Raw genomic sequence first — 22,876 nt, forward strand, 5'->3', positions numbered from 1 at the left:
TTTGACCGCTCCATGAGAAGTTAGGATGTTGCCTCCACCCAGGATTGTATGTGTTCGAATAAGGGTCATTCCTTGGGCGGTTTTGGACTCCCACTTGATTCACCGGTGCCTCATTTTGCACATAGAAGGGATTTCCATCTTGACAGTCTTTCACATAGTGCTCTCCTCCACACTTTTCACAGAATATCTCTTGAAGACGCATAGCCGTGCCACCCACATTCAAGCCGTCTATTTTCCTGTTTAGAGCGTCAAGTTGTGCAGTAATAACAGAAAAATCAGTTACCTGGTGAACTCTGGCACTTCTCCGCTGGTTGTTCCTGTCAGATTGAGGATGATAACTGCTAGCAGCCATCTCCTCCAGTAGCTCATAGCCTTCCTCAGTAGTTTTTCTCAATAGATTTCCATAAGCAGCAGCATCTATCATAGTACGATTAGGAGTAAGTAAGCCATAATAGAAGGTTTGAACGACTAACCCAAGTGGCAACTCGTGATGGGGGCATCTTCATAATAGATCTTTGAAACGCTCCCACGCCTCATATAGTGACTCTTGATCGAACTGAGCAAATGTTGTGATGTCTGCCCGCAGCTTCATGGTCTTCGATGGAGAATAAACAAAACCGAGGACGTGAGCGATAAGAACGCCCAGTACAAAAGTATGAGTATACAGACCTATATGAAATGCACATGCTATGATCATGATACCGGGGTAGTCAAGAAACAGGAATCACAAAAGGATCTCAAAATGCTCAGTCTAGAGGCGCCAAGTGGATAGTGCCGCGCGGTCCAACCTCTGGGTCACTGCATCCACTACAAGACAGACGTGGACCTAAATGTCCCGGACCACCGAAGCCCTCCCGACCCGTCGGCCACTGTGTACTCTCGGTGTCCATGCGTCCACAAGACAGGGCTGAGCGGCCCCAAGATATAGCTTATCTCGAAAGAGATACAGCTCAACAGTAAAGGCTATCTCGAAGGAGATACGGCTCAACATGATATGCAATATGCATCATAACTCGTGACATAATAGCATGCATCATATGACATATAACAATGCAGCAAATACTCATGCAACACATATATGAATGTATACTCAACCAGGATATCTCGGATAGTACTTTCGTACCTCTATCACAGCAATCCTAATCCACTGGAACCACCAGACAACAGGTCTAATCCAAGCCTATTCATCAAGTGAAAACCATCACTAAACTTATCTACCAGACTTAACTAGATAATCCTGAGATAAATACTGATAAAATTCCAAACCTTCGTCCGTCGCTAGCCCGCTGATGCCGCTAGCTCCCAACTAGAGCACAGCTCTGCTACAAGACCAGCAGCTCCCCGCTAGTGCACAAATCTCGGAACACGACTAGAACATGTCAGAAACGACTGAAATGCTATGGAATTCTCTGAATTGGCGAGTCAAAATGAGGAAATCCGACCACTATTTATAGGCCATGTTCGGATCCTCCGAACACCACTTCGGAACGTCCGAACGCTACGTGTCCATTGGCTCTTGACAGCTCATGATCGGATCCTCCGATCATACACTTCGGACCGTCCGAATTTACACGTGTCCAGTTGCTCTTGACACCTCATGATCGGATCCACCGAACCCACTTCGGACCTTCCGAACTCCCACGTGTCGATCAACTCTTGACACCTAATGATCGGATCCACCGAACTCACTTCGGACCTTCCGAACTCTTCGGTGCTTCTGAACCATCTTCGGACCGTCCGATCATGACTCGGTCAAAATTACACATTAAACCTTCTTAATCACCATTACTCCGTTAATTACCCAAATTTGGAATTCGGGCTACTACATTCTCCCCCCCTTAAAAAGATTTCGTCCTCGAAATCAGGCTTAGAGAATGAACAAAATGAAATAACAACATCATTACCCTCAAAATCTAAAGGACAACCCATCACTAGACGCTTAGCTAACACCGAATGACCCATCGGAGTAGAAACAGAAAGAATGACGTCTAGAGAAACATGCGGTAACTTATGACGCTTAACAAATCGTCCTGGTCACCCCAACGACCTACACTTCCCTGACTACTCTCATCACCAAAGTGGTCAGCCATTGCTACAACATAGAATAGGGAAACTAGTAAACGGAAATCCCAAAACAGAAATCTATATCCCAAAATCGTACGCATGCTCTGATACCATAAATGTAGTGACCCGTTCCAGAATCACCTACTAATCAAAAAACTAAGCATGCAATTAACCTAATAGACAATAATCAGAGATAACAGCGGAAAAAGTCAACAACTATACCGATTATACAACCCAATCGAAGTCTAGAATAACTCAAAATAAAATATCCAATACAACCAAATCGAAATCAAAACAATACCGATAAACTAAACCAACCAGATACTCACGTCCTCCTCCTGCTCCTCCTGAGCTGTCCAACCTGAGGCCTGCCCCGAGGGAATGGGGTGTCCAAGAATAAACAAAACCGAGGACGTGAGCGATAAGAACGCCCAGTACAAAAGTATGAGTATACAGACCTATATGAAATGCACATGCTATGATCATGATACCGGGGTAGTCAAGAAACAGGAATCACAAAAGGATCTCAAAATGCTCAGTCTAGAGGCGCCAAGTGGATAGTGCCGCGCGGTCCAACCTCTGGGTCACTGCATCCACTACAAGACAGACGTGGACCTAAAATGTCCCGGACCACCGAAGCCCTCCCGACCCGTCGGCCACTGTGTACTCTCGGTGTCCATGCGTCCACAAGACAGGGCTGAGCGGCCCCAAGATATAGCTTATCTCGAAAGAGATACAGCTCAACAGTAAAGGCTATCTCGAAGGAGATACGGCTCAACATGATATGCAATATGCATCATAACTCGTGACATAATAGCATGCATCATATGACATATAACAATGCAGCAAATACTCATGCAACACATATATGAATGTATACTCAACCAGGATATCTCGGATAGTACTTTCGTACCTCTATCACAGCAATCCTAATCCACTGGAACCACCAGACAACAGGTCTAATCCAAGCCTATTCATCAAGTGAAAACCATCACTAAACTTATCTACCAGACTTAACTAGATAATCCTGAGATAAATACTGATAAAATTCCAAACCTTCGTCCGTCGCTAGCCCGCTGATGCCGCTAGCTCCCAACTAGAGCACAGCTCTGCTACAAGACCAGCAGCTCCCCGCTAGTGCACAAATCTCGGAACACGACTAGAACCTGTCAGAAACGACTGAAATGCTATGGAATTCTCTGAATTGGCGAGTCAAAATGAGGAAATCCGACCACTATTTATAGGCCATGTTCGGATCCTCCGAACACCACTTCGGAACGTCCGAACGCTACGTGTCCATTGGCTCTTGACAGCTCATGATCGGATCCTCCGATCATACACTTCGGACCGTCCGAATTTACACGTGTCCAGTTGCTCTTGACACCTCATGATCGGATCCACCGAACCCACTTCGGACCTTCCGAACTCCCACGTGTCGATCAACTCTTGACACCTAATGATCGGATCCACCGAACTCACTTCGGACCTTCCGAACTCTTCGGTGCTTCTGAACCATCTTCGGACCGTCCGATCATGACTCGGTCAAAATTACACATTAAACCTTCTTAATCACCATTACTCCGTTAATTACCCAAATTTGGAATTCGGGCTACTACAAACGCCTTCGCCATGTCCTCCCATGTAGCGATCGAACCTACAGGTAAACAATTCAACCAAGCTTTAGCTTTATCACGCAAAGAGAAAGGAAATAAACGCAGTCTAACAGCATCATCAGAAACTCCAGTAAATTTAAAAGTATCGCAAATCTCAAGAAAATCCGCGATGTGTGTGTTTGGATTGTCCACAGCAGTTCCTCCAAATTGGACGGTGTTCTGAATCATCTGGATAATGGCTGGTTTGATTTCGAAGTGATTTGCCCGCACGATAGATCTCACAATGCTAGGGCGTGCACCCTCCAAAGAAGGTTGGGCATACTCCAGCATTGGTATGCGGCGTGGCATCTCGATATGTCTCTCCTCACGCTGTTCCTCCTCGCGTTCTGGCTCGTGTCTCTCCGTAAGTTCTTTAAGCCTCTGCTGTTGTCTCCTTCTGCGGAAGGTTCTTTCAATTTCAGGATCGAATTCAAGCTCCACGTCAAGTGACTTTGGCATGCACTGGAAGAGATATCTGTAAGAAAATGTGAAGTGTTATCTCAAGAGAAATGAAATAATGCTAAAGGAAATAACTAAAAATAAAATTGTAGATTAACAGTCCCCGGCAACGGCGCCAAAAACTTGATCGAGCAAAACTTGCACAGTGAAATCCCCAATAAAATATTATTTTGTATGCTCAAAAATTGATCGCAAGTGCACGATGTCAAGTTATAATATAGTGTACGTGAGTACGAGTATCGTTCCGCTGAAGACTGTGTTTAACAATTACTATTTTCAGTTATTTAACATTTAGCAACGAAAATTGATTTGTGTGATTATTCCTACTATACTCAATTAAATATGCAATCAAAATGACTCAACAAGTGATGAATAAGAATTTATATCTAAAATGATTGAATTAAACTCAATGAGAAATGGATTTGTTGGGAATCTCGGTTCACCTACCCCTCGTTAATCAATTAATTCGTTCGATCGTGATCTACGCTTCCGACAGGATTTCCTAATCTATTGAACACACTCTCTCGAGCTATGCCAAACTAATTCACTCAATGAAGTAATTAAATGTCTTTAATTATTTATCAAGAATGAATCGCATTTCGATTGATGAAATCCCCTAGTTTTCGACCCTAAGGACTATGACTATCGGCACGTATCCAATTTCATATATCTATGTAAATTGTAGATCCGCGAATTCTACTACTCGATCCTATCACTCGTTATTCTCTCGAACTCACTCGTGATATAAAAACGTCGTTAAAGTTAGCTATTCTTTAATGACACGATAAAACAGTAGTAAAATCAAGAATAACGCACAATCAAAATATAAATTAATTCGATTCAACGTTCGGGGTAGGATCCCCTTTAATCCCAACAAATATGAAAGTTTAACTACTAGAATTCATAATTAAAATAAGCAAAACAATATTTAAATAAAGGAAAATAAACTAGAAATACGAGACGTGACGAAATCTGCAAAGAACGATGCCCGGAAACCGTCGAATATTCAATCCAAGTGCAAAAGCTCTCCAAAAACTCCTTGTGCTCCTTCAATAATGTCTGAATATCCCTCAAAAACGTGCAATAGCCTTACCATATCAACCACACCTCCAAATTAAGGTAGAGAATCGCGCACAATAATTTCCAAAAATAGGCGGCGCTCGGGCGGTAGAAAAGTACCGCTCGAGCGCCAACTTTCTGTGATGTCCCTCGGCTGGTGCGGCATTCGCGCTCGGGCGGTAGAAAAGTACCGCCCGAGCGCCAACTTTCTGTCTGGCACTTCGTCTTCTCGCGCTCGGGCGGTATAAAAGTACCGCTCGGGCGCCAACTTTCTGTAAGGCTTGCTCAATTAGTCATCTTTCGCGCCCGGGCGGTAAAATTCTACCGCTCGGGCGCCGAGTATTCTGTCCGAATTCTTCAACTTTGCACACTTTGCTATATTTTCCGTTTTCCGACCATTTTTCCTGCAAATTCATCACCCAACAGTGAGATATGATAAAATGCAAATGATTACTCTAAAATGAACAAAATGTAAATGAAATGCATGCATACACAATGCAAACACAAATAAAACTAATGCAATAAACACGTAAAAACACCACCTATCAATTGATGTCGTGGCTTAGTTCAATGGTTTACAAGGTCGAGTCACGGGAATCGTAGAACGTCCTAAGGGATTAAATGAGCTCGTAGGTAAGTTTGATTAATACATCTAAGTTATGCAAGTTAAGTTTGTAAATTTAAGATAGTTGTACAGCAGCGACGGCCCCGATCGAAGTCCAACGAATCCCACAACGCCAAGTAAGTATGTGTGACGTGCAAGTAAATATTTTAAGTCTTTGAGGTATGCTAAATGTCTTGTGACCAAATTATGTTTAGGATTGGAAAGCGTTAAATTATGAACGGGGACTAATCCGCCCGTTAAATTATGAACGGGTTAGATCGAGGTTGGAAAGCGTTAAATTATGAATGAGGACCAACCAGCCCGTTAAATTATGAACGGAGATCTCATGTATGTGGCAGTGGATACGTCTCTGTCAGCCCAGTACTGTGGTTTGTCTGATCAGGCATTTATTATGTTATGGTTCACTTGCTTTGAAACATGCCTCTACGAAAAATGATGAAGTTATGTATGTTTTAGTATGCAGTATGTTTATGACAAGTCTTCACGTTATGGCGCACGTCTATGTTACGTATGTATGTTCAAGTTTTAGTACGCAAATTCAAGTTCAAGTATGTATGTTCTATTTTAGAGTTGCATGCGGTTTTATTATGTAGTACTCGTTATTTCTCAGTTTATACGTGTTGAGTCTTTAGACTCACTAGACTTGATCGATGCAGGTGAGTATGTTGACGAGGAGACAGGAGGTGGCGACCAAGGGGCAGGCTTGGACTGAGCGGGAGGCTTACCCGAGGACCGCAATGTTTATGTTTTTATGGAAATGTTAATTTACTCTGATTTCATGTTTTGAGGGAAACACTTTGAGCAAACCTTTTGTGAGCAAATTATATTGCAATTATTTTGAACAACCATGTCTTATGGGGGACTTGGTTGAGATATTTTATGGAAAACTTTGAATGCTATTTTATGTTTAAGAAAATTTTAAATTTTTCCGTAAATTTTGAGTATGAAAAGTACGGTATGTTATATAAAACCACCCATGATGTCAACAATCTCATATATCATATAAAAGCCAGTCATTTTCCTTTTCTTTCATGTCCATATTCATGACATAACACCATCTTCAATACTCATGAATGTCTTTCATATTTAATACATAACAATGGAATATAGTGCTATGTTTTCATCAATAAACATACTAACAATGTACATATAGCAATAATCAATGTAAAGCAATTGAAATACATAATATTACTCATGTATTACTTCAAGAACATGTCAACTTACAGTCCAAGCGTACGAATACTGGGTTGAGACGATGTTTCTCGCTCCTATACTGTCAAATATATCAATAATCCAGTCACTATGTCTATACTAGGTGAAAATCACCCCTACATATATAACAATCAAAAGAGATGAAAAACTTACACCCCTAGGATGTTCTTGTGATGGAGAATTAAATTATAACTTCAAAATGATGAAGAAGAGGAAGAAGAAAGCATTTGGAGGAGCTTTCCTTGTGTTTCTCTCGAGTTTTGCTGTGAAAAGGGAAGATGAATGTTGAAGAAGCTTTAAAAATTTCGAAACTTATCTTCTTATATATAAGGCGGCGTTCAGGCGGTAAGATCTTACCGCTCGAGCGTGGAACATTCTGCCCAAGTGCTGAATTTTTTGTGTAGGGCGGCGGCGAAATTTCTGTCCTGCACAGTGTTTCATCAAATATCGCTCCAGAAACGTCTCTTCCTTTCGTAATCTGAAAAGGTGGAAAACACACGTCACACTTCGGGCCACTTTTGGCTTGTCTTCAACAACGATTTGGACAAAATCCAAAACATGAAAGTTGTAACCTTATATCTCAACTTTCTAATGGTTGTAGCCTCACACAATTTGGATCAATATCAAAATCCTTATGCTAAAACCCATAAGAACTGTCATATTTTTCATCTCATTTCCTGCATTTCCATACCAACTTTCTTTACACTACTTTATCTACACATCTTACTTTAACTATTTAGTCATGTACTCATTCTCAATACACAATAGACAGTATATAAATCATTCAATCTCACTATCGATACCTCAATCAACACTTGAAATATAATGAGTCAAATAACTACATAATAAATAACATAAACGCATCATTAATCATTTGTACGAGGAACCGGGCATTACATGACATGACCCAAGTCTGACCCAAACCACTAAATACACGATCACATTTATAAAGGTACGCTCGGCTCATGTGTGATACAGTTAAGACAAAGTAATAATCAATATCTAATACGAATCCCGAACTATTGTCCAGCTCGGGAAAGGCTTTGCAAGGAGGGAAGACTCGGATAGCCGTGCTCATAACTCGGTCATCTGAGCCAAGCCCATACAAATATTGTGATAAATACAGGTAAAATCTCCTAACGTAAACACGTGAACTAATATTTTATGATAAACATAGAATCCCAAATATATCGGGATATATTCAAAATTTATAATCTACTAAAGATAAGATCGATCTGAATCTCATCACAAATATCAATTTCATGGAACATGTCTTACTAGAGTTTTTTTTTTTTTTCTTATAATGTATCTAGCTCCTCCTAAACTAAACTAGGGTCAAGGATAGACATCTGGAAAAAAGGGAAAAACGACTTGCTAGGGAGATGAATAGAAAAGAGGAAATGAGCTGATAAAGAAAATCCTATCAGGAATCGCTTTTCAGTTTAACAAGTAACAATAGAAAGAAGAAAAATAAAAATTAGAGGAAGGGACAATATATTTATAGGAGAATTCCAATGATGAAAACAACACGATTGAAAACAATCTAATAGTCCAGATTTGGGAGATAATCTGAATAGATGCCTCGGGAAGGTAAATCACTATGAGATCTTCAGCTCCACTATTTTTATCAACAGTGTGAAAGAAAAACACACAAATAAAAATATTGATCATTAATTTCTACGGTCTGGCCTGAACTAACACAATTTTTGAACAAACACAAGTTCGAACAAGGTGCTCAGGTCGGCAACGTCTTTATCCAAATATTTGCTATAAATTTCATATTTCTTCCATCCTGAATCGCTAAATACCTGAGGCCATTTATAAAGGTACACTTGGCTCATGTGTGATACAGTTAAGACAAAGTAAGAACCAACATCTAATATGAAGCCCGAACTATTCTCAGCTCGGGAAAGGCTTTGCAATGAGGGAAGACCCAGATAGTCGAGCTCATATCAGGGTCATCCGAGCCGAGCCCATACAAATATTCTAATAAATATAGATAAAGTCTCCCAAACGTAAACATATGAATTTCTTTTATGATAAACATAGAATACCAAAGATATTTTGATATATTCAAAATTTATAATCTACCAAAGTTAAGATCAGTCCAAATCTCATCACAAATCTTGTAAATTTGTCTTACTAGAGTTATTTTCTTATAATATATTTAGCTCCAACTATAAATACTATGTAACTTTTACAGTGTGTTTGGCAACCAGGATTTGAGAGGATTTCATGAGATTTGGATTTCAAAATCCTATTTTTACTGTTTGACAAGATGTTAAAAGATTTGCTTAGGATTTCATGGGATTTCAACAAGTATATCCAAATCCCATCAAATTTGAATTTAAAAATACAAATAACAGAGAAGAATTATTAATTTCTAAACTTTTTTTAGTTATTTATGTTTATATGATTTCTAAGGGTAGTTTAGTAAAATTTTAAAATTCAAAATTCGAATCTTTTTTTCTCCAAACAAGAAATGAATTTGTAAATACCATTTTTAAACCAAACACCAAATGTAATTTCAAATACTTGAATCTCCAAATCCAATTCCAAATCTCACGAAATCCTCTCAAATCCAGGTTGTCAAACACACTGTTACAGTTTTATACACTCACATATTATTATCACTCAACGCCAATTTTCTCACGCACATAATTTTTGTTCCATTAATAACTTAAACATCGGAGGGCTATGCCGGAAACATCTCTATGCCCTCTAACTTTCGTTCATCCATGCATATCTATACTATACACAGCTCTGCTCAGCCCATATCAGATCAACAAAAGATTTTTTGGCTCACCGGAGTGGACACGAGGTAAATTTTTTGGTTACGTAGAAAATATAAATAAAAAAAAAATCTACCTCATTCTCTACTTTTTGTACAGAAGACACGTATCACATATACCATGATCTACTATTATAGTTACTACAAATGATTCCTGTGCAAAACAAAAGCCAAACGTAAGTCACAATCTCAATATTTTGATTTCCATTCTATGAGCCAATTATAAATACCCAGAAAATAAATAAATACGAACATCAAAAGGGTACCGAATATTATAAATTTAATGTCGCATAGTTTTTATTTTGCACAAAAAATTTATATGGATCCCACAAAATGACATACTATGTTGAGTTTGGCCCTGTTTTTCGAAGCACAAACACTTCAAGGTAACAGAAGATATACTTGGAGGAAGATAAAAACAAGCTCATGCAGACTTGGATATAGTTAGTTGCCTGGAATGAAGATAAGCAATCAACGTGAATATGTATAAATCGAAAGGAAATCAAGTCTGGAATAGTAGATATATCACTCTCTGTACATAACTCAAAACATTACAATGGAATTCTTTTTGCTAGGTGCCTGTGGCTGCTTCTGTAGAGTAGGTTCATCGAACCGAACCACGCACATCGTGTGTCGTTTTAGTTGACAGTGATTTATCGTTGAATTGAATTTATGATTCCTAACTATGACTGTTTTTGAATTGCTGATAACTCTTCTAGAAATTCTCTGTGAAGTACTACTCATAAGCGATAAATCATGATCGATATTCGAGTGGTTATCGCCGATTATCACTACATACTACACGAATCTTTCATTGTTTTAGGCGTCTTTATCCTATGGTATATACCAAAAACTTAATGGTTTTGCAGAAGAAAAAAAACTTCATTCTTAAACGTTCTTTTCATTGCATGACATGGTATATAATGACATTTCGTTTACATCACCTATGCTATACTCTTCAACTCGAGCGATCTTTATCCTCATTTTAGGTGGCTGAATCAACTAGAAACATGTTTAAAATATACAGTACACTTCCTAATGAGTTTCATGATCTGACGTTAATAGGCAAACTTCATATTACTTTTTTGTATATTCAGAGACTTTATCTATGCACTTTGCATAGATATACGGATAAAATAAATGACATAATTAGATAAAACCGTAAAATATTATTAAAATACTTATTGTTTTTACATAAGAGTCAATTAAGCTCAAGCCATAAATTGGTTCGATGGATATCTACTCTAACAACAACAACAACAACAACAAGAAATAGTAGAAGGGGAAAAAAAGGAAAGGAAGTAGAAGAAAGTAAGCCAAGTTGTGTAAACATTCCCCTTTCTCCATTCCCATGGCTTGGTTCCTTGATCCTTGCATTACAAACTTTCAGATTATATATGGTGGTAAACTTTTTCCTTTTGGGCTGATAATTTCCTCACTTTTCCACTTTCTCTCATGGGATTCTTTCTGAAGAATTTGTACGTTCATGTTAATGAAACCTGTTTGTTAAATATTTCCTGGGAAACTGGCTGGTAATTTGCTGGTTTATGGGAATCTTTGTATAAACAATGTGTTTGGTAGGACGAGTTTTCATTCAATTTGATTTTTTTGGCAATACCAATGAAAATATATATATCCTGTAATAATATATTTGTCGCTACATATAAATTGAGTCGTGTGATTTAATTTTTTTCTCTGGAAAGAGTATCCATATATAAGCATAACTGAAAACTAAAATGACTGCTGAATATAAAGATTAATAATTAATTCTCACCCAATATACATAAATATGTAGTAAAGTTGATACACTTTTATTCACAATCTTTTTTGTCCAAAACTATAGCAGGAATTTTTTAAAATCTTAATTGATACCCTCTAAAATTGACACATCTGGATGGTTCCAAGCTTATTTCAAAATTAGCCCAAACTATTTAAGGTCCAGACCTCATTGTTAATCTAAGGGCACGGATATCAAATCCAACCATACAGTTAGAAGTCCAAGCATACCAAGGGGTCGAGAAATCCGAGCCCTGATACAGTTAGGGAATGTGAATACATTCTCGTTAATAGATAAGATGTCGCGATAAATACGAAATTCGATCAAATCTCCTCGAAATAATGCAAGAGTCCTAACTTCTATTAAGAGTCTCAACCGCTATGATTAAGAGTCCTACTGTCTGAGGTCTCCTATCTCAGGTGAGATTCTATCCCAGTAAGAATCCTACTCCAAAAAGGTAATTATCATCTTCTACATCTATAAATACTAGGTATTGGTCACGGTTTTAGAACTCTCACATTCTCTTTGCCCACTTAACATTGGTCTATTTCTCTAGAGAGAGTTAATTTTGCTCCTCATACTGACTTAAGAATCGGAGGGATCATGCTGGAAAACTCTTTGGCGCCTCATAACCCTATTTCTCTCTGTGCAGAGCCCAGAGTACCGACCCGATCCATTCCATTACGAAGATTCGAATACCTGCTTTCCAGACCGAACCCGAAGTAAAATTTTGATATCATCATTAATGGTTTCCTTGGTGCCTCGTGTTTTGTTCCTTTGTTGCATCCTATTACCTTGCCATATTCGTAATGGACAATCTTCATCAACTTACAATGTGATGGATGGACTTTGGTGCTTCATCGGATGGGACAATCAATTCGACTCGATTGTTCTACATGACTTGGGCATTGGCCTGTGGTGACAAGAACATGTCCATATGTTCCTGATCAAGGCTTGATCTGATTAAGAAGGTCGAGTTCCACGGTCCATGTAGAATACGACCATGGTTTGAAACAACGGGACTCTTGTGGCTCCGAATGATTTTCGAGACTTAGGAAACTCGAGCTGCTGGATTTTGTTCATTAAGGTCGACCAGCTGCTTTGATCCTTGGAGGAGTTCTCGATGCCAAGGGTGATGGTTTGTGGGCATGCAGGAGTAAATTTGTCCATATTTTGTATTTTTTAAATTTTTAGGACGAATTTAATGAGAAAAATTTGAAGAAATTTGTTTTCTAATTTGGGTTCCGTTCAATTTTAGGTTTTATTTGTTAAGTTTTGGTCTTAGTGTATTAATTTTTATTTCTTCTTTATTTTGGTCCAATTGACTACGTGATGTCGGATACGTCAGACATTGTCATGTAAACAGTTTTTCTTATTCCAAATTACCTGAAACTGATAATGTTGCATCCACTATTTATCTATCCTATAATTTTTTTATAAAATAATTAAACTTTCACACTTATTTTATAAAATCCTTTCATACCGTACAAAAATAAATATTTATTTCTTAGGATCGAAGGGGGAATCATCGTTGAGCTACAATAGCTCGGTTTTTGAAATATTGAACACCGATGAATTAAATCGAGTTTGGTGTTAAAACAAAGCAGAAAATACTCGAAATAATCCTTCGTAGAAACCAATTAAATATTTTGTAAAGTATTTAAAATATATGCAAGTTGAATGAGTAAAAGTATTTCATTGAAGCATTTTATCAAACATTTGGTATGCAATATTTTGGTATTTGAAGAACACATAAAATGCTTCAACAATGCATCTTTAAAACTATGAAAATGATAAGTAAATGCAATAAACAAATAGACACGAATTTGTTTATGGATGTTCGGATATTTCAACACTCCTACATCACCCCTTCTTCCCCTTGGGAAGAATTCACTAGAAGACTTTGAATTATATATCTACTTGTATAAACCCATTCCGGAAGGGTAGCACCCAACTAGAACTCCTAGCACTCAAGATTGTAGGCAGCGCCTCACAATCAGCATATTGTTTAATGTCTCATATGCAAAGACTACATACACAAGTTTTACGTCTTTGTGCAAGACTCACTCAACTGATCTTTGAACTTCAACTCTCTTGTATATGTGTGAGTGATCGTGTGTGTGAGGAATTTATCCTTTACAGTGTACATCTCAAATGTATCCTCACACAAGGGCTTGTGCTCTCAACTAGCTGATTTATTCATGTTAACTGCCCATGCTTTTAATCAACTTCAAAAGCTCTTGTTTGATCTTCAATATGTTATATTTATAAGCTCCAACAATGATATATATGTTAGACACAAGAATATGACCGTTTGGAAAGTTTCTGTACTGTTTTTGAAATTGCAACGGTCAAATTCAGCTTGCTGGGCATTTTCCCGACTGGTCAACTGGTCAACTCTGGTCAACTCAACTGGTCGTTCAGTTCAACTGGTCAGCAGCTGGTTCAGTTCATTTAGTTGGTCAGCTGGTCAGCAGCTGGTTCAGTTCAGTTGGTTGGTCAGCTGGTCAGCAGCTGGTTCAGTTGGTTCAGTTTCAGCTGGTGTGCTGAAATCAGCTATGCTGATTTCAGTTTGTGCAGAACCAGTAGCTTCATTGTCATTTATAAACATCGTAAGCTTCGATTCAGACTTTGACTTCTGAAGTTGCTTTGTAGATCTTCGTCTTATCTTTCCAACGCATACAGAATCGCTTCATTTCAATAACCGAGCTAAGAGATATGACCAAAATACCACAGCTGCTCAAACCCAACTGATTGCTATTTTCGTATGATCAGTTCGGTAATTGAGCGATCCGTTAGACCATGATAACATCCGATTTTGCCCAACTGACGTGAGATACGACTTGTTCCAAATTGAGTTTTCTGATTAGTCCAGTTGGCGGAATGTCATTTGAATCAACTAGTTAAGAGATATCATCAAAACACCAAAACTTGGCAGAAATTCAGTTTGTGAAGAATTCAGTTTCAGCTTGCTTCTTGTGTTTGCAACTTCACACTTGAGTAAATATGTTAGAAACACAATAACAAGTTTTGTTAACATCAAAATCAAGATTGCGAACATGAAATGTTCCAACAATTTCCATATTTTAAACGCTATTTGATAGACATGAATTTAATTGTGGCGATGCAAAAAAAAAAAAAACCAGCAGACCAGTAGCACTTCTCAAGAAAATAGTAGACAACAAGAAATCAGAAGCTACTGGTCTAGTAAAACAAAAGCAGTAGAAAGGATAGAAAAACAGAATCAGTAGAAGATGTTGTCTAACGTGACTACTTTAAATGTTACCGTTAAGGTTACCAAGTACCAGTATTAATTGCAGCATTAAATACTATACGGAGTCATTTAATGCACTTTACCAAGTTTATTATAAAACAGAACTGATTGTTTTATAGCTTTTCTGCAGGAACCATTTTTGGTAATAAAGCTGACTCTATCAGAGATCTGAAGACATCTTCTGTTTATGATCGTTGAACTCAGTCGTATATATACATGGAACAAACCCTTACACGACATCAACTCTACGCATAATATCTTTTCAAGGATCAAAGCTATTTTCACTCAACAAGACAACCTCGAAATTCTTTGATTACTTAGAGTTCAACACAAAGAAAAGTAGCACACGCTTCATAGCAAATATCTGATCTTTTGAAGATCATCATGTGCTACTGATTCTTACTCTCTTCACAATCTTTTACAACACTTATACTTTATCAGGAAGAGATTGTAATCTGAAAAGAGTCTTTTCAGAATCTTGTGTATCACATTCCTTTTGAGTTGAGTAACTAAGAGTTTCAGTAGGCTGAGGTGTAAGTCCTTCTGAAGTGGGTGTGTACAAGAGTTGTACTGTAATATCCAAAGTCTTTTAGTTATACCTTCTGGAAACAGAAGAAGGGGAGACGTAGAAGATTTCATCTTCGAACTTCCATAAACAACTACTGCCTACTGTCATTATTGTCTTTCACTTACTTCATCAGATTGTTTCCGCACGTATTATTGTAATCTAGGTGAAGGTATACGCAACAAGATATACTACTATCTCTAACAGGATTTTAGTACCTCATACAAAGAGAAGGAAGAACGGGTAGAGTTTATTCAACCCCTCCTCTAAACTCAACTTCGATCCTCAACACTATTCGACTAAGGGAAAGATACCTTCCTTTGGCAATTTAAAGTAGCCTAATTGAGTTGACTCTATCGCTCTTAAATACTCTTGCATCTTCGTGTTATAGGCGGCCTCACTTTTATAAAATATATAGGCTTTTTTCCCACACAAAAATCATGGAAAAAAGCAATGTTTACAAATAGATTTCTATTTTATTTTTATTTAATGCATTTAAAAAATAAGTACACGTTTTTCAAAATTTAGTTAACAGTGCCCTCTACAATCAAAGAAAAATATATTACTAAATTTAGATATTGAATTATATATTTTTGACAATCAAAAAATAATATTCGTATAATAGAAATGATTTTATATATGTGTGTGTGTGGAGATCGAGACCAAAGATTAATAATATTTTATATTACGAACTAAATTTTGGTGTCACGACAGATTACTTGGCCATTTTTCATAATTTATTTGACATTAAGAAAAGAAATGGAAAACTTTGTTGAGGTCAATTTTAAGGCACAACCAGATATGTACAACAGTTATTGAAAAAAGCAGTCACCCGGGCGGCAACACATGGCTCCGCCCGTGTCGCCCGACACACAGCATAATATATAATAAAGATAATATATATAAGAGTTGATTTTACGAACACCCATTGCAGACACATATGTGAGTAGCATCTCAACCTATTAGATGTACAGTTTCATCACATTCAATAGATGGATGTCGCCTCAACAGTGCTCACATAGATGCTCACAGTGAATAGCCAAGATATCAGTTCTATGTGTTTATATACATATGCATCAAACCCTTGTACACAAATTATTCATGATTTCTTACTTATTTCTTCCTCTTAATTGAAACCTTTAAGTGTAATGATCTCTTTAAACCTTTTTTTTTTAAAGTTACTAAATAAATATCTAACTAATAATGTCAGTGTGGGAAGCCTAGGCCGAGAGGAAGACGGGAAAACAGAACAGTTACAAATTCGGAATTCAATGGATCAGATTATGGATTTCCTATTAAAACATGTGCCGGTATATAACAAAGATGGTGTTAGGTGAGAAGGCGCAAAGTGTTGGGTGAGAAGGTGCAAAGGGCCAGGTTCTTAAATGATGTCGGAAGAATACAAATTGATTTTGCCAACATTTGTCAAATTTGGTTGGCGGTGCTTAGAAGCTGATTGGCCATTTCATGCACGGGGAGCTCTTTATAGAGCTCCTTCCATCTTAGTTTAAGCATCCCATAAGCTCTTAAGCTTTATAAAATAAAGAGAAAAAAAAAGTAGAGTTTTTTTTTTCTCTTGTGTGAGTTAGAGAAATTATTTTCTCGGTATACTCGGGATGGGAGTGTGAGATATTTAGTGTATTGTTGTATACACTTGTTGTAATATTTCTTCCAGTTATAAAAGATCTGCAGTAGCTCCGTGGACGTAGCCTATCTTGGGTGAACCACGTAAATCTTTGTGTCCGTGTTGATTATTTTATTCCGCATTTTTTTGTACTATTATCATCGTGATCGGCATCGCTTCGGTGTAATTTCCCAACAACTGGTATCAGAGCTTTGTTGTAAAAATTCTTAAGAATTATGAGTATGCTCTGTGGTTGCAGCTTTGTCTGATCTTCCACATCAGAAAAGATTTTTTAGATTTTTTGCTAAGGCTAGAGAAGTGATGGCCGGAGATGATGGATTGGGACCGGGAATCAACTAGTTCGACGGAACAGATTTTTCGTTCTGGCAATTACAGATAAGAGATTATCTGTACAGTAAGAAGATGCATCAACCTCTATCACGAAAGAAACCGGAAAAGATGGAGGATGATGATTGGGAGCTCCTTGACCGACAGGTGTTAGGTGTGATACGACTGACCCTAACAAAGAACGTGGCGCATAACGTGGCGGATGCCAAAACCACGGATGAGATGATGTCCATTTTATCGGACATGTACAAGAAGCCATCAGCAAACAACAAAGTGCATCTCATGAAAAAGTTATTCAACTTGAAAATGGGAGAAGGTGCTTCGGTGGCTAAACACGTCAATGAGTTCAACACGATTGTTTCTCAGCTAAAATCGGTTGAAATTAATTTTAATGATGAGATTCGTGCACTTATTCTTTTAACGTCTTTACCAAATATTTGGGAACCAATGTGGGCAGCAGTTAGCAACTCTGTTGGAAAAAAAAGCTACAATTCAATGATGGCAGAGATCAAATTCTTGTCGAAGAAGTTCGCAGGATGGATTCGGGTGAAGGAACATCATCGAGATCTGCTCTAAATCTCGAGAACAAAGGAAGGGGCAGGAGTAGCGAAAAGAATTCTAACCGATGGCGTGGTAGGTCCAAGTCAAGAAATGGAAAAGACAAAAGCAACTTTGAAAAGAATTTGAAGTGCTGGAGCTGTGGTGAAACCGGTCACTTGAAAAAGAACGGCAGAACAACGAAGAATAATGCCAATGTTGTCACTGAGGAAGTACATGATGTTCTGCTATTATCCATGGAAAGCCCTGTTGATTCTTGGGTTATGGACTCGGGAGCTTCGTTTCATACCACTGGTGATCGCGATGTATTTGATAATTACATCACTGGCGATTACGGAAAAGTTTTCCTGTCCGATGGAAAACCCTTGGAAATTGTTGGTATGGGTGATGTACGGATGAAGATGTCAAATGGATCTGTCTGGAAAATCAACAAAGTCAGGCATGTACCAAAATTGACACGTAATCTGATCTCGGTGGGACAGCTCGATGATGAAGGCCACAATGTGACCTTCGGTGATGGTTCCTGGAAAGTGAACAAAGGAGCCATGATTGTTGCTCGAGAAAAGAAAACTGGAACACTGTATATGACTTCCAGTTGCAGAGACACATTAGCAGCTGTGGATGCTGGAGTCAATTCAAGTCTGTGGTATTATAGACTTGGACATATGAGTGAGAAGGGAATGAAGATGTTGGTGTCAAAAGGAAAGCTGCCAGAATTAAAGACTGTTGAACACCAACTATGTGAAAGCTATATCTTTGGAAAGCTGAAGAAGGTGAGCTTTTCAAAAGACGGTAGAGAACCGAAAGCAGCAAAGTTGGAGCTGGTTCATACTGATGTATGGGGACCATCTCCTGTGACATCCCTTGGAGGCTCGAGATACTATGTCACATTCATTCACGATTCGAGTATAAAAGTTTGGGTTTATTTTCTGAAAAATAAATCTGATGTTTACGAGACCTTTAAAAGGTGGAAAACCATGGTGGAAAATGAGACCAACTTGAAGGTGAAGTGCTTACGGTCTGACAATGGTGGAGAATATGAAGATGATGAGTTCAAGAAATATTGTGCACAAAACGGGATCAAGATGGAGAAAACCATTCCTGTTAACACTGCAACATATTTGATCAACAGAGGACCTTCGATACCGCTTGACTGCATAATACCTGAAGAGTTATGGAGCGGCAAAGAAGTAAACCTTTCTTTCTTGAAAGTGTTTGGATGTCTATCATATGTTCATATTGATTCAACATGCAGAACAAAACTTGATTCGAAATCAAAGAAGTGCTTCTTTATTGGTTATGGAGATAATGAGTTTGGTTATCGTTTCTGGGATGACCAAAATCGGAAGATCATTCGGAGCAGAAATGTAATCTTTAATGAACAACTTTTGTACAATGACAAGTCAGACATTGGAGCTGGAGATGAATGTCTTGAAGTTAAGAAGACTGATGAAGTGCCATTGACATATATTCATGTGAATGAATCGAAAACCAGTAACCAGGAAAATGAAGAAGAAACTGCACAAGATGATGACTCACAAACTCCGGTGATTGAACTCAGGAGTTCTTTGAGAACCATTAGACCACCTGAGAGGTACTCCCCTGCACTTCACTATATTTTGCTGACAGACAAAAGTGAACCGGAGACCTTGAAGAGGCAATGCAAAATGATGATTCAACCAAGTGGGAGTTGGCCATGGAGGATGAGATGGATTCACTGTCATCCAATCAGACGTGGGAGTTGATAGAACTTCAACAAGGCATAAAGGCGTTACATAACAAGTGGGTGTACCGGTTAAAAGAAGAGCATGATGGTAGCAAGCAGTACAAGGCAAGACTTGTTGTAAAAGGCTTCCAACAACGGGAAGGAATTGATCACACCGAGATTTTCTCTCCAGTGGTTAAATTAACCACTATCAGGACTGTACTTGGACTAGTGGCGAAAGAAGACTTACATTTGTAGCAGTTGGATGTAAAGACTGCGTTTCTTCACGGTGACCTAGATGAAGAAATTTATATGGAGCAGCCACAGGGATTTGAAGTACGGGGAAAAGAGAAAATGGTGTGCAAAGTTCAGAAGAACTTGTATGGTCTCAAACAAGCTCCAAGACAGTGGTACAAGAAGTTTGATGGATTCATGAGTAATAATGGTTTCCTAAGGTGTCAAGCTGATCACTACTGTTATGTGAAAAAGTTCGACGGTTCTTATATCATACTACTGCTATATGTAGATGATATGCTGATAGCTGTAGCTTGTCTGGAAGAAATTGATAAACTCAAGAAATATTTATCGAAGGAATTTTCCATGAAGGATTTGGGTGCTGCAAAGCAAATCCTTGGAATGAGGATCTTTAGAGACCGGGTGAATGGATTCTTGAAGTTATCTCAAGAAGAGTACGTTAAAAAAATGGTTAGCAGATTTAACATGGATGAAGCTAAACATGTGAGTACTTCTTTGGCTAGTCATTTTAAACTAACCAAATCACAATCACCATCGACGGAGTAGGAGCAGGCTTATATGAATAAGGTTCCTTATGCTTCTGCTGTCGCAAGCCTCATGTATCTAATGGTGTGTAAAAGACCAGACATAGCACATGCAGTGGGAGTTGTGAGCAGGTTTATGAGTAATCCAAGAAAGCAACACTGGGAAGCAGTTAAGTGGATTCTCATGTATTTGAAAGGTACTTGAAAGTTCTGTTCCCACAGTGTGAGTGCGATGAGGGTGAGTGTTGTGTGAGTAAGAGATTAGGTGTTGTACGTAAGTGTTGTAACACTCACGACAACATGCAGCGGAAACGATATATTTAACACATCAACACTTAATTGAAATAATAACAAAACAGGAGACTAGATAGTTAATTATGCACAAGTATACAATACTTGTGCGGTGCCTCAGGGCAAAATAATTCACTAGAAAACTTGTAAGTTTACATAAACCAATACTAGTGAAAGAATAAAACAACTCCCTTATTAAGGCGAGTAACAAATTGCATCCTAAACCTCTAACAAACCGTATAACCAATATACAAGGGATGCATCAACCGGGGAGTGAAAAGTCTTCAAAAATTCAACACACTAATCAACACAATGATTAGGTGTTGTCGTCATCGGATGTAAGCACTTCTCGGCAACACTAAAACAATAGTACGAGATAGCTTCGATCTCCAAACTCCTCGAACTCCTTCGTCTCTCTACACGTCGTCCCACTTTTTTCTTCTTGTCGTCCTATTTAACCTAGACAAAAAAGCAATTTCATTAGGAAACAAACTCTTTAAACATAAGGATAATATCTTAAAGATATTGTGATATCATATCATAAAAATATTATAATATCATATCAAATATTCAATATTATTCACATGTCTAGAAAGGCAAAATATTAAAGATAAACATGGAAAGTATATCAAGGAATAAAATTCCTTTCAATCTCCCCCTTTTTGCCTTTCTGGACAAAACAACCCACAAATGGTATTTGGCTGAACTCCCCCTGAATGGATAACTCAGTGACTCCCCCTGAACTTAAGCCTTCACAGTGTTGTATGTTAGATGTTGCAACAATGTAGATCATAACACCGGAAAATTTCATTAATCAGGAGTGACACATATCAGAGAGAATAAAAGAACAACTGAAGAACTAGAAACATCAAGAGAGAAAATAACTCAAAATAAAATATCATTATTCATCTACATCATGACTGCCATCAGCATCTTCATCATCTTCATCCATTTGGGCTCCACTGGTTCCAGCTGTATCATCTACTCCCCCTTTTTGTCCAGAATGGTAGCTGGCAGCAAGTAGAAGCTCATAATCTGCCACTTGATTTTCGTAATAATCAATGGTCTGCTTGGCATGAGCAATCTGTTGTCGACCATAGTCAATTTGAGCTTGAATGTAGGAGACAGATAATGTAACATAACCAGGAGGCGGTGTAGGAGGTAGACTCGCAGTTAGAGGCTCAGATGTATCAGCAGTGTCAGGCTGGGGCTCAGATGTTGTGTCTCCAGTGTGGCCAACATCCGAAGCAACACTTGAACTTTGCCAGGGCAGATCGACCTTTCTGTTGCCCTTAAAATAAACAGGAGAAATCTTCAGTGATCCTCCGACAGGACAGAGTTCTTCATCAATATCCTTGATGAAACCTTGCGATTCCAGGATTCCATAAATGAGTGAGGGGTAGGGCAGCTTTGTTTTCTTGAAATCTCCTTCAGCATATTGTGAAGCTGTCCTAAATACTAGCTTTCCAAAATTAAAGCCTCTTCCAGTGCCAATAGCAAATAGCACCAACGCCTGAGATCTGGTCACAGTCGTAGAATTAGTTGATGGTGTCCAAGTCCAGATTGCTGTCTTGTGCATTATAGAAAAAAAGGAGGTGAGATTAGCAGCACTCAATTTCTTGGGATAATCAGGAAACACTTTGATCACACCTCCAGTCAGCACGGAGGTTACAGCATGGATGTCAAGATCCTCGTCAGCTTCCTCAAAATCGGGAGTGTCGTAGAATGCATTGATCACTGACGGGGAGAAGTTGTAAATATGATCACGCACAAACACTCTTCCAAACTTCACTGAATCCTCATCTCCAACACTCTTCAAGAGATTGCAATAAAATTCCAGCACCACACGGCGGCAGTAGGGCTCAGCTGTAGTGACGGTGGACAGCAACCTTCTGTTCTTGAGAAACTCAATCAGGTTGTATCTCCTATACGCATTAACATCAATATTTTTCTCTTCTATCAGCCCTCTCTAAGCAAACAGCGGCCACAACGCCAAGGCATCTTCAGAGTAAAATTTGGGGGAAAAGGACTTACTTAAGTCATAGTCTGCAGAGTCAGTGTTGTGCTCGATGTTGTCAACATCCTCCTCAACA

General features: G+C 38.4%; 1 non-coding gene across 1 annotated transcript; it reads left to right on the forward strand.

The window, feature by feature from the left end:
- The first annotated feature begins 482 nt into the window (after positions 1-482).
- LOC140815746 (small nucleolar RNA R71) lies at positions 483-588 on the forward strand. Its single transcript, XR_012114395.1, has one exon. It is a non-coding gene; the product is annotated as a small nucleolar RNA R71 (small nucleolar RNA).
- The last annotated feature ends 22,288 nt before the right edge of the window (positions 589-22,876 follow it).

The sequence above is a fragment of the Primulina eburnea genome, chromosome 15 (assembly GCF_022965805.1).
Source record: "Primulina eburnea isolate SZY01 chromosome 15, ASM2296580v1, whole genome shotgun sequence".
NCBI classification, from domain to species: domain Eukaryota; kingdom Viridiplantae; phylum Streptophyta; class Magnoliopsida; order Lamiales; family Gesneriaceae; genus Primulina; species Primulina eburnea.